Genomic DNA, 11,889 nt, shown 5'->3' with positions numbered 1-11,889 from the left:
CATGAGAGCCACTGCCTGGTACTGCATCAGGATTATTATTATTATTATTATTATTATTATTATTATTATTATTTATCGCAAAAAGCTTATCTGTATTTCATCCATCTCTGTGCTCTGAGTTCAAATTCTGCCGAGGTCAACTTTGCCTTTCGTCCTTTTGGGGCTGATGAAATAAGTACCAGTTAAGCACTGGGGTCAATGTAATCAACTAACCCTCTCCCCTAAAAAAAAATTTCAGGCCTTGTGCCTGTTGTAGAAAGGATTATTATTATTATTATTATTTTAAATTAGAAACATTATTATAAGGCTGGTTTAGTTACGTCCCTTTATGTTCTGAGTTCAAATCCTTCAGAAGTTAGGTGGGGGTCAACGTTGCTTTTTATCCTTCTAGGGTCAATAAGTTGCAGTCAAGTACAGGAGTCAATATAATCGACTGCACTTCCCCTTTCCAAATTTGAGGCCTTGTGCATATTTTAGAAATCATCATTTTTGTTTTGTTAATTATTATTATTATTATTATTATTATTATTATTATTATTATTATACAGTGAAATCTGAGTAGGTTTTGATTCCTGGCTGAAACAGCTTCACTTATTTTGCTAATGCCCTGGGGAAAAGCATCGACATCACAACATCCACTTCCCCTGTATAACTAAATTGTCATTCTTCTTATTATTATTATTAATAATATTATTAAATATCTCACCTCTTGTTCATGTCTTTCTTATTCTCCAAGGATGTATGGTTGTTCATAAAGGTTTTCGCCGAAAACAACTACTTCGAACTTATTGCAGTTATTAGAATATTCTCTGTTGCAGTTATTCTTTAATTCCCTTCCCAAGCCAGTTCTTAATGAGCCTTAACCCTTTAGTGTTCAGATTATTCAGTCAAGCATAATGCCTATTGATTCCCATTGATTTGAATTAATCATGCATTATCTCATATCTTCAAGATCTTGATGGTGTAATTACTTAATGTAGAATAACATTGTAGGGTAGGTGTGAGAGCCTGGATCTGATCAGTTTGAACATAAAGCAGATTAACTATTTTGGCCGGATATGGCCGGTTTAAATACTAAAGGGTTAAACCCACAATCAAAGGCATTGCCATTGTAACTATCCCATATCTTTTTCTTTTCACTCTACATTATCCATCATCATTATCATCACCATCATCATCATTTAAATCTGTCTACCATGCTAGCATTGGTTGGATGGTTTGACAGAAACTGGGCAAGTTAGAAGACTGCATAAAGCTCCACTGTCTGCTCTGGAATGGTTTCTATGTCTGGATGCCCTTCCTAATGCCAAACACTTTACAGAGTGAACTGGGTGTTTTTTATGTGGCATTAGTACCAGTGAGGTCTCCTTTGGCATGGTTTTTACTAATGAATGGCCTTTCAAAAGCCAACCACTTTACAGAGTGGACTGGATGCTTTTTACATGGCACCAGTAAAAAACTTATGAGAATAAAAAAAATCCTTTGAAAGGTGGGGTGGTATAGAAGGCAGTGGCTCTATGCCTGGTGGTGAAAGGTAAGCATATGACAGAGGGAGAGAAACAGATGTTTTGCTGTAGAGGAAATAGATGGTTACCCTAGTTGGAGGGAGAGAAAAAGAGTGTTAGTACCTTTTTGGTTCATTTTAAACAGTACGATTTGAATGAATTTGGCTGTTGTTTCTAGCAAGTCAATCACATGGAGGACCCTTTGTTAGCTTGATTACAGTTATTGTTCACTGTCATTCAATACATGGACAACAAACGTTCCACTGTTCTCTCTAAGCTGTGTGTTTGCACATGTCTTATGAGAGAAATTAATGCATATACAGGAAATTGAGTGTACAATATGTTAGTTACCTAAAATGATGTAGTAAATAATAATAATTATGATAATAATACTTTTATTATACATTCGGTGCACACACATTATGTCATGGGGGTGTGTGGACAAAAATTTGCGCAACAAAATTTTTGTGCAGATTGACTACTAGAAAGATAAGAGAGATCATTATTTTCAAATCGATTCTTTCATTGTATTTCATATGTAATTTTTCATTAAGTAAAATTTGTATTTATTTGTAATTTGTTGAACATTACTCACTGAAATGAATATTGTGGTTCTGAGTTCTTAACTCAGGGAAAAAGATGGGATGGTTACTACAGGAATGTCTTTGATCAGGGCTGATCTGGAGCTAAACAAGAACACTATACTGCACACACATACACACATATATATATTGTACCATTTAGAAAAATTACATCTTATAGAAAGATTAAATATAAGATAAAACATATACCAATGATTAAGTAATGTGCAAAATAATAAATAAAATCTATATATTTGGTAGAATAACTACACGTGTTTCGTGGCTATATTTAAGAAATGATAATAGTAAAATTACTTCAATATAAATATAGTCACTCTTCAGGTTAAAGATAAAAACAATAAAATAATTAATAAGATAAATTAATAAATATATGTATATAATCTTGTAAAGTACGAAATATTTTAAATTTGTGTAAATAAAAAAATGGAATAAAAAGGTATAAATATTTATTATATCTATAAAAATAAAATTTTAACATATATAAGAAAAGAATAATAAACTATAATATCTCATTATTATTAGGAAATAAAATACAATTAATTAAAATATTTAAAACAAATAAATATATATATATATATATATATATATATATATATATATAATACAAAATATACATTAAGTGAAAACTAAATACTATAATTTTATCTATATACATTAAATTAAATTAATTAATCATCATCGTTTAACGTCCATTTTCCATGCTAGCATGGGTTAAGTGGCTAGATGCATTTCAATAGCAAAAAAGGAAACAATTCCCCATCACTAAAAAGTGACAAAGGGTGCAGGGAGCACCGGTATTACTAGAAATAAGAGTCAAAGCACTTTAGCCACAGAGGCACATTTTATATTTACTGACAGGGGAGACAACCTACCCACCACAAGTGAATAATGTTTTAAATATATATATACACACATGCAGGGTGCGATGGGTAAATTGTCATCATTTTATATTTGTAATTTTACGCATGTGCATTGTCTGTTTTTGATTTTGTCAACTACACAGTACAGTAGGGTCAGTTAGGCACCATCTGTGAGAAAAGCAGCACCAGACGAAGACAGGTGGTGTAGAAAACAAACAGATGTATTAGTATAACGCTCGGGAATTGAAAAAGTCTTTAACGTTTCGAGCCTACGCTCTTCCACAGAAAGAAACAAGGAGAGAAAAAAAATGTGTGTTGTGGCTACCGACCTATCATATATATATATATATATATATGCATGCTCATGTACATGTAAGACCTGATCACATTTGTTTGAGAGTTATTTGACCCTATAAAGGCCTTTCACTACAGCTTGTCAAGGAGAAAAGCTGGCTTAAGACAAAAAGGTGTTAAAACAACATAGTCAGAGCACTCCCTATTGGACTCATGGATACATTTCTAAAACTTTTGTTCTCTTCAGCTCCAGATACCAAGGGAGGCAACTCAGCTGATTATGAAGTAAAGCTTCCTATATCCATAAATCAATGAATATTATTTACTGATTGCATGCGTAGGCCACCAGGCTGGAACAAATATGTGAGCAGATGCATGAGACTGTGATAGAAAGTATAAAGTGATGTTTGAACCTGCTTTTCACTGCAGTTTGTTGTGAGCTGACAATGGTGTTTTAACATTTTGTTCTCCACAACAAACTGCAGTAAAATGTTTTTACAGGTTATAATATCTCTCAAACATATTTGAACTGGTTTTAAGTTTGTATGCTTTCTGTCTCTGTCTTATGCCTTTGCTCTCATACACACTGAAACAAAACACAATTGTGCTTATGGTATTTCTATTTCCATTGTTTCCTTTTCAGCTTAGTTCTAATGTCACATATTTTGTGATATATAAGATATTTCGAAAGCTGGTAAAGAACTCAATATTTATGCACATACATGTCTGTGTTTTATGCACAACAGTATGAATCAAGACTGAAATGTTAACATTAGGAAGCCTGGCTGTGAAAATACTCTGCAAACACATTCTTTGCTTTTGATACATATACAGGGTGTGCTTAAAAAAATGTACATATAGGCATAGGAGTGGCTGTGTGGTAAGTAGCTTGCTTATGAACCACATGGTTCCGATTTCAGTCCCACTGCATGGCACCTTGGGCAAGTGTCTTCTACTATAGCCTCGGGCCGACCAAAGCCTTGCGAGTGGATTTGGTTGACAGAAACCGAAAGAAGCCAGTCATATATATGTATGTTTGTGTGTCTGTATTTTTCCCCCCAACATCGCTTGACAACCGATCCTGGTGTGTTTATATCCCCGTAACTTAGCGGTTTGGCAAAAGAGACTAATAGAATAAGTACTAGGCTTACAACGAATAAGCCCTGGGGTCGATTTGTTCAACTAAAGGTGGTGCTCCAGCATGGCCACAAATAAATGACTGAAACAAGTAAAAGAGTATATATTTTGGATGATTATAAAGTTGGTGATATTTGTCAAAATCCATATCATTTTCAAAATTTAATAGAAATCTATAGAGTTTTTTTAATTTTACCTTTATAATTACCTGTTTTCAAACTGATGACCATTCTGGACCAGGTACTACTAGTTAGAGGAAACATAAGAATTGCAAACATCAAGAAACATTTCGTTCAGTATTTGTGGACATTCTTATTCAATAGCTGCCCCCAATTTGTCAACTATTGCTGTTTTTGTACTCTTTTACTTCATTCAGTCATTTGACTGTGGCCATGCTGGAGTACCGCCTTTAGTCGAACAAATCGACCCCAGGACTTATTCTTTGTAAGCCTAGTACTTATTCTATTGGTCCTTTTTGCCAAACCGCTAAGTTTCGGGGTCGTAAACATGCCAGCATCGGTTGTCAAATGATGTGGGGACAAACACGAATACACATATATACGACAGGCTTCTTTCAGTTTCCGTCTGCCAAATCCACTCACAAGGCTTTGGTCGGCCCAAGGCTATAGTAGAAGACACTTGCCCAAGGTGCCACGCAGTGGGAATGAACTTGGAACCATGTGGTTCGTAAGCAAGCTACTTACCACACAGCCACTCCTGCGCCTATAAGTACTGTAAACTTTATCTTTTAAGTATCTTCATAAAAAAAAAGTGTAATAGTTTCAGGTCAGGTGAACACAGGATATTTTATTGAAATATTTTGCCAAATACACCTGTTTATCAAAGTCAGTCCTTACATTACTATGATAGTGTGGTAGTGTCCCATCTTGCTGGTTATAAACTTTACATCTTCAAAGTTCTCTTAAATGCTTGGCGTGATATTGTCGCAGCAAGTTCAAGTAAACGGGGCCTGTCACAGTAGGATCAAAAAAAGAATGGTCCAATTCTTTTAATGATAAGCTGCACCATAATCAAACTCATGGAAAATTAACAGGATGTTCATCCATAATATACGTATTCTCAAGTGCAAATTATGACTGTTAATTAAGCTGTTTAATTTAAATGCAGCCTCATCACCCCAAGATCTTTGTTGGAAAATGTACATCTATACATCTTGCCAAGCACCACTTGCAAAACTTCACTGTTTGGCTCAGATCATCGTTGAAATAATAGACTATTCTTGGAACATAATTTTTCCAGTGATAATGCCTCAAAATGCGATGGACTTTAAACTTCCCATCTCATAATTTGCTTACTGCACAGATTTTCTTGAGCCCTGGCAATATGGGTTTAGAACCTTTTCTCATTCTGTGGGGTACGTCAATAACTGTAGTCTTTGGGAGTATATTTTGTGGACATTTCTGAACAGTTCTGTTTGCTTTAAACTGATCCCTAATTCAAATGATGCTAAGTCAAGCAAGTGGATTTGTGTGAAACTCCCTCAAAAATTGTATTTGCGCTTCAACTGCATTTTCAAACTTACAATAACACCCAAGGCTAAACTTCTTTGTTCAAAGCTTAGCCTGGCTGGTATTTCAAGTCAGTTGACTCCAAGGGCCCTGAAAAAAGCTTTCAGGTCTCTTCCTTGAATTTCTAATTACTGGTTCTGTGCTAAATACACCTGTCACAATGTACTCCCCTGATCTCTAACCTACCTAAAAGGGTTCAGGGGTTAGATGATTCTATGCACTGGCCATATTTCTTCCCACTTGCTATTTACAGAGATGAAGAACTCTGTTTCCTCCAATATCTAGAAAATGTGCGTCACTAACAGAGGTAAAAAAAATTAACTTCTACGTGGTCATTCAGCTTGTTAGAATTAGCAGTCAGATTCCCTCATCACACCCTAGTGTCTCAAATAAGAAGGATACATTGGACGAAATAGTTCATGATATAGAAACAAGACCACTCTGTTATTTGGTAAAACTGGATCTGATTAAACAATTTTATCTTTGGCGTGCTTTTTCTGATAAAATTAGCTGTATGTTGTGCGTTTTACCTACTAACCAGCAGAGTTCATAGGACAGTAGTGGTGGTCAACTGCAAGCACTGTGACAGTACATCAAGACCAATAGATGGTGACAACGATGACACAGCAAAACCACTGAGTTGCTAGAATTACACGACTACTATTGTCCTAACCTGATCCTATTGTCCTATTGTCCTAACCTGATCCTATTGTCCTATTGTCCTAACCTGATCTGGCACCATCTCAGGTAAATTTTTATATTAACACCTGCACAATTTTCACTAAGAAAAATATTTTTAAACTCGGATTTTATGCATGGAATCAAGTATACCCTGACCTCCTAATATGCTGCAAATCCCTTATTTTGGTTCAGAAAAAAAGTGGGGCGAGGGAGGATATATTTAATAATGACCCGTGTAACTCTGGAAAATTTATTTCTGTAAAATATATTTTTTTTCTTAAACACACAAGATATAGTCTTTAAATTTAGGATGTTTTTGAAAGATGCTATATTTTATCATCAGAATATATATACTTTCTCACACAACAATTAAGATATATTCCGAGGCTTCCACCTCACCCCACCCCGTTTTCCGGACCCCACAAAGGGTTCTGTAGCATATTAGGAAGTCACAGGAATTCATTAAACGTAAAAAAAAAAAATTTCTAATTATTCCGGAATGGGCGGGGTCCCCACCGCCACCCCTTCGCCCCCCTACTCTTTTTCCGAACCAAAATAAAGGATTTGCAGCATATTAGGTCAAGGTAATTGATTCCACGCAAAAAAAAAAAAAAAAAAAAATCAGAGGTTATTTTTTTCTTAGTGAAAATCGTGCAGGTGTCAATATAAAATTTTACCTTTTTGTTAACGATAAAAATATTTTAGTATTTAAAATATCAACGGAGTTTTTGTATTTTGAGTTTTTTTTTTGTTTTGTTTTTTTTTTTGCATCAACATCTATTCAACCGAATCAATACACTGGTGACACACGTATAAAAAAATTCACACACACACACACACACACTGTATTTGCCGGCGAATAAGATCCACTCCTATTTTACAAGTTAGATTTTGTGGAAGAAAAGCTTTTTATTATGTTACTTTACACAGTTATTGAAAGATATTTTGAAGTGGTTTCGTAGGGAGAAATATATTATTCTCTGCTTGTAAATACAATGAAGTGACAGTATACTGCAATAACATATGAAACCATAAATTTATCACACACAAACATCGTTATATATATATATATTTGTATATATATATATATATATATATATATATATATATATATATATATATAACTTAACAGCTGATCTGAAAGGAGATAAAATTGAAATATGGTATATATATATATATATATATATAATATATATATATATATATATACACACCATATTTCAATTTTATCTCCTTTCAGATCAGCTGTTAAGTTGATTGTGTTTTGGTCAACAGAATTGCCATACAGAAAATAAAACTCGTATTTTTTTGGCTATAATTTTTTTCTGTTCAGTGTTACTGCGATCGACCACCAGTGTTACATATCAAGGTTATGGTTTTGTTGTCATTCGCTCATCGTAAATAGTTTGACTTGCGGATGAAAGCTTAACATTTCTTTGATCGTTCTAGGACGATTTTCATTTAGATTAAGTAAAAATGGTTCCTCGAAAGTAATACAGTGGCTGTGTGGTAAGTAGCTTGCTTACCAACCACATGGTTCCGGGTTCAGTCTCACTGCGTGGCAACTTGAGCAAGTGTCTTCTACTATAGCCTCGGGCCGACCAAAGCCTTGTGAGTGGATTTGGTAGACGGAAACTGAAAGAAGCCCGTTGTATATATGTATATGTAGCTATATATATGTGTTTGTGTGTCTATTTGTCCCCCCAATATCGCTTGACAACCGATGCTGGCGTGTTTACGTCCCCGTTACTTAGCGGTTCGGCAAAAGACACCGATAGAATAAGTACTAGGCTTTCAAAGAATAAGTCCTGGGATCGATTTGCTCGACTAAAGGCGGTGCTCCAGCATGGCCGCAGTCAAATGACTGAAACAAATAAAAGAGAAAAGAGAGGTTGAAAAAAAGGGACAGACGGCGGTAGCTGTCGATATTTTGAACTTGATTTTTTTTTTCTAAAGGGGGAAAATGGAGAGAACCGATGAACTATAGAGAAAGATAGGATAGTTGTATCCGTTGAAATTATAAGAATCTATGTTGAATATTGCCATCTTGGACATCGTCTGCTACAAGCAAATCAGTTCGTTTCTGATGTCGTCTGCTACAAAGCAAATACGTCTGCCTCAGATCTGTTGTTACATTAAGTTTACTTTTGTCTTTAGTTTTACCGCCGGTCACATTATTTTTTACAACTTCTATTCTTAATTTATTTATTTCTTGCTGTATATTTTTCTTCACATAATTTTTACAAAATCTTCTCACCGACAGCTATAATTTCCCAGGGTTATTTTTTCACTTCATTCTATTTTCTTAAACTTCCTTTATTTTAACGTCTTTGTTTCCGTTCTATTGCACTCCCTCTTCGACGAAGCTACCAAGAAATCACTGTCTACTTTTTCTTTGTAAAAGTTAGTGTGTGTGTATATATATATATATATATAGGAGATAAATAAAAATATATGCATACATACAAACATATATGTACGTACCTACATCTACATGTATATATACATGCATATATAAATAATTATACGGGAGTACAGGACATCACAATAAGACGTAGAAACGGAAAAAACCAAAAAACAAAAAACAAGAAAACGGAAAACGAAAAACAAGAAAACGAAAAACAAATACAGGACGAGCTACAAAGACAAAACCCCCGTCATCAGCTGTCGCTAGAGGAGTCAGGCATGTTTCGAAGGCATAACAGAACACTAATCCAATAGGCCTTCCTGCGAGAGAATTAAAATAAAATTCCAAGCAGCGGGGCAAAATGAGTACGAACACAAACAAGACGTAACAATAAGACTGCAAAATTAAAATACATGTACAAAAACAAACACACAAGAGGACGAACGAAAAAGCCTTTTTTCTGGCATAGACGAACAATAAAACTGCAAAAATAAAAATACATGTACAAAAAATACAATTAGTTACAAAACGAGATACATGTACAAAAACAAACACACAAGAGGACGAACGAAAAAGCCTTTTTTCTGTCATAGACAAACAATAAAACTGCAAAAATAAAAATACATGTACAAAAAGTACAATTAGTTACAAAACGAGAAAATAAAAAGAATACTATACAGGAAATCAACCACACAGGGGGACGAACGAAAAAGCCTTTTGCTGGCAAGGACGAAAGTGTAGTAGCAGCGCGTGGAGGCAGTCTTTTCAATGTGTCTATATATATATGTATGTGTGTATATATATATGTATGTGTGTATATATATATGTATGTGTGTATATATATATGTATGTGTATGTATATGTATGTATGTGTATGTATATACATGTATGTATGTGTATATATATATATGTATGTATGTATGTATTATTCATATTATTATATGATTGAATGTCACGCATCCATTTCCAAGTAAGTTTTATCTTGATAATTCTGATGCGACACTTCTATTCTATTCTATTACTCTTTCGTTTTCTCTCTTCCTTTCTCTAATTCTTTTTATCTCCTTCTCTCGTTTTTTCCTCCTCTCTTATCCGTTCTCTCATTTCGACTATCCTTACGTTCAGAATTCAAGTTCCGCCGAGGTCGACTTTACCTTTCATCATTTCAAGATCGATAAAATATGTAGCAATTGATCGACTTTAACCGTTCATCTTGAAATTGCTGGCCTTGTGCATTTGCTGGGTTAAATATTCAGACAGGTAGAAATACACCTGGCGTTGTTGCCGGCTGCCGTTGGAACGACTTTTTGGTCTCTCTAATATTTATTGGTTTTTAACACATCTCGTCCATAACAGGCTTTATCTTAGAAAAAATACTGCAGTAACATGGCCTAACGATAATGTGTATACAATAGGTATGATGCATAGATTGCTATTTTAGTTAAATATTGCCCCAGCTGAATCTTTTAGATCATACATACCCACGTGCACGCGTCTTTGTTTCAATGTCTTACTCTACATCTGACTTTTCAGGAGACATCTTTTAAACAAACTGAATTTCTTCGTAGTGTATGTGTGTGCGCGCGCGCGTGTTGGAAGAAAAGAGATATGAAAAACAAATAGATTTGCCTGGAGCAGACGATACCAAAGATGACGATATTCAACATAGATTCTCCTATTTTCAAAGGACAAAACTATCCTGAATTCTTCAGTCCCCCCCTCCTCATCCTCGTTCCCACCATTCTCTTCTTCTTAGGCGAAGTGCTTAAAATTGTTATAATTTTTCCCAGTTTCCAGAATTGAGGAATTTACCTGTAACGGTACTTGTGGTTGTAGATGTTGGTGAGTGCAACGATTCCATCAAGCTCTGGGATTCTCTACACATTTATAAAACATCCGCATATCCTCCCACATAGATAACAAGCACTCTCGCATCCACCAATTATTCTCCAAGCTTTCCTGCACAATTATTCCAAAACCCTTTTCAGTTTTCTTTTTATTCCCTTCTTGTCTTTAAGGGTCCGATAGAAGGAAAAGGTACGAGCCATGACTTTGGAGGAAGAAGAATATTATTCAATATTATGTTCCTGGTTTCACTGAGAGCAATTTTGCTCGTTGATTTTTGTGACAAAATGTCTAAGAAAGAGCTTACTCCGCTGTTGCAGTAATGGGGAAATTATTTGATGTTGTAATTATTGTCGTTATCATACGGAGCGTGGTGTGACGGTTGGCCTACGTGAATGGGCCTACTCTGAACATAAAACTTGTAAACCGGAGGAAGTGAGGGGAGAGGCACCCGCTGAAGTGCCCTTGGCAGTCAGGGTAACAGGATGTATGGGATTCATCGGTTGTCCTTGGGTGAAACTCCTCCCTTTTGGGGAATTTTGGGGAGGAATTTTTGTTGTTAATTGTTCCTTTAATTTTACACACTAAGTTTTGTGCCACGCTCTACTTGTCCCTTGCGTTGCCTTGTTTCTATTTATTTTGTGTTTGATCCTCGTAGCCAATAAAGAAAACATTATTATTATTATTATTATTATTATTATTATTATTATTATTATATTATTATTATTATTATTAAGGCGGCGAGCTGGCAGAATCATTTGTGTGCTGGACGAAATGCTCAGTGTTATTTCGCCCGTCGCTACGTTCTGAGTTCAAGTTCCGCCGAGGTCGATTTTGCCTTTCATTCTTTCGGGGTCGATAAATTAAGTACCAATTGAGTACTAGAGTTGATGTAATTGACTTAACCTCTCCACCTAAATTTCAGGCGTTGTGCTTATTGTAGAAAGGATTGGTCAGGCATCGCAACTGACGTGTTGGCGATGAGGTTTTTCGACGCCAAACACAAAGGCTGCATTGTCAGAGATACGG

General features: G+C 35.2%; 1 long non-coding RNA gene across 1 annotated transcript; it reads right to left on the bottom strand.

Annotated features, from left to right (window-relative positions):
* Window positions 1-510: 510 nt before the first annotated feature.
* On the bottom strand, window positions 511-11,579 carry LOC118765826. Its single transcript, XR_005001710.1, has 2 exons — window positions 11,533-11,579; window positions 511-668 (listed from the first exon to the last, which is right to left on the bottom strand). It is a non-coding gene; the product is annotated as an uncharacterized LOC118765826 (long non-coding RNA).
* Between the last annotated feature and the right edge of the window lie 310 nt (window positions 11,580-11,889).

Source organism: Octopus sinensis, linkage group LG13 (assembly GCF_006345805.1).
Source record: "Octopus sinensis linkage group LG13, ASM634580v1, whole genome shotgun sequence".
Classification (NCBI taxonomy): Eukaryota; Metazoa; Mollusca; class Cephalopoda; order Octopoda; family Octopodidae; genus Octopus; species Octopus sinensis.
The sequence above is the reverse complement of the archived record's forward strand: the minus strand, read 5'-3'. Positions and strand labels throughout refer to the sequence as shown.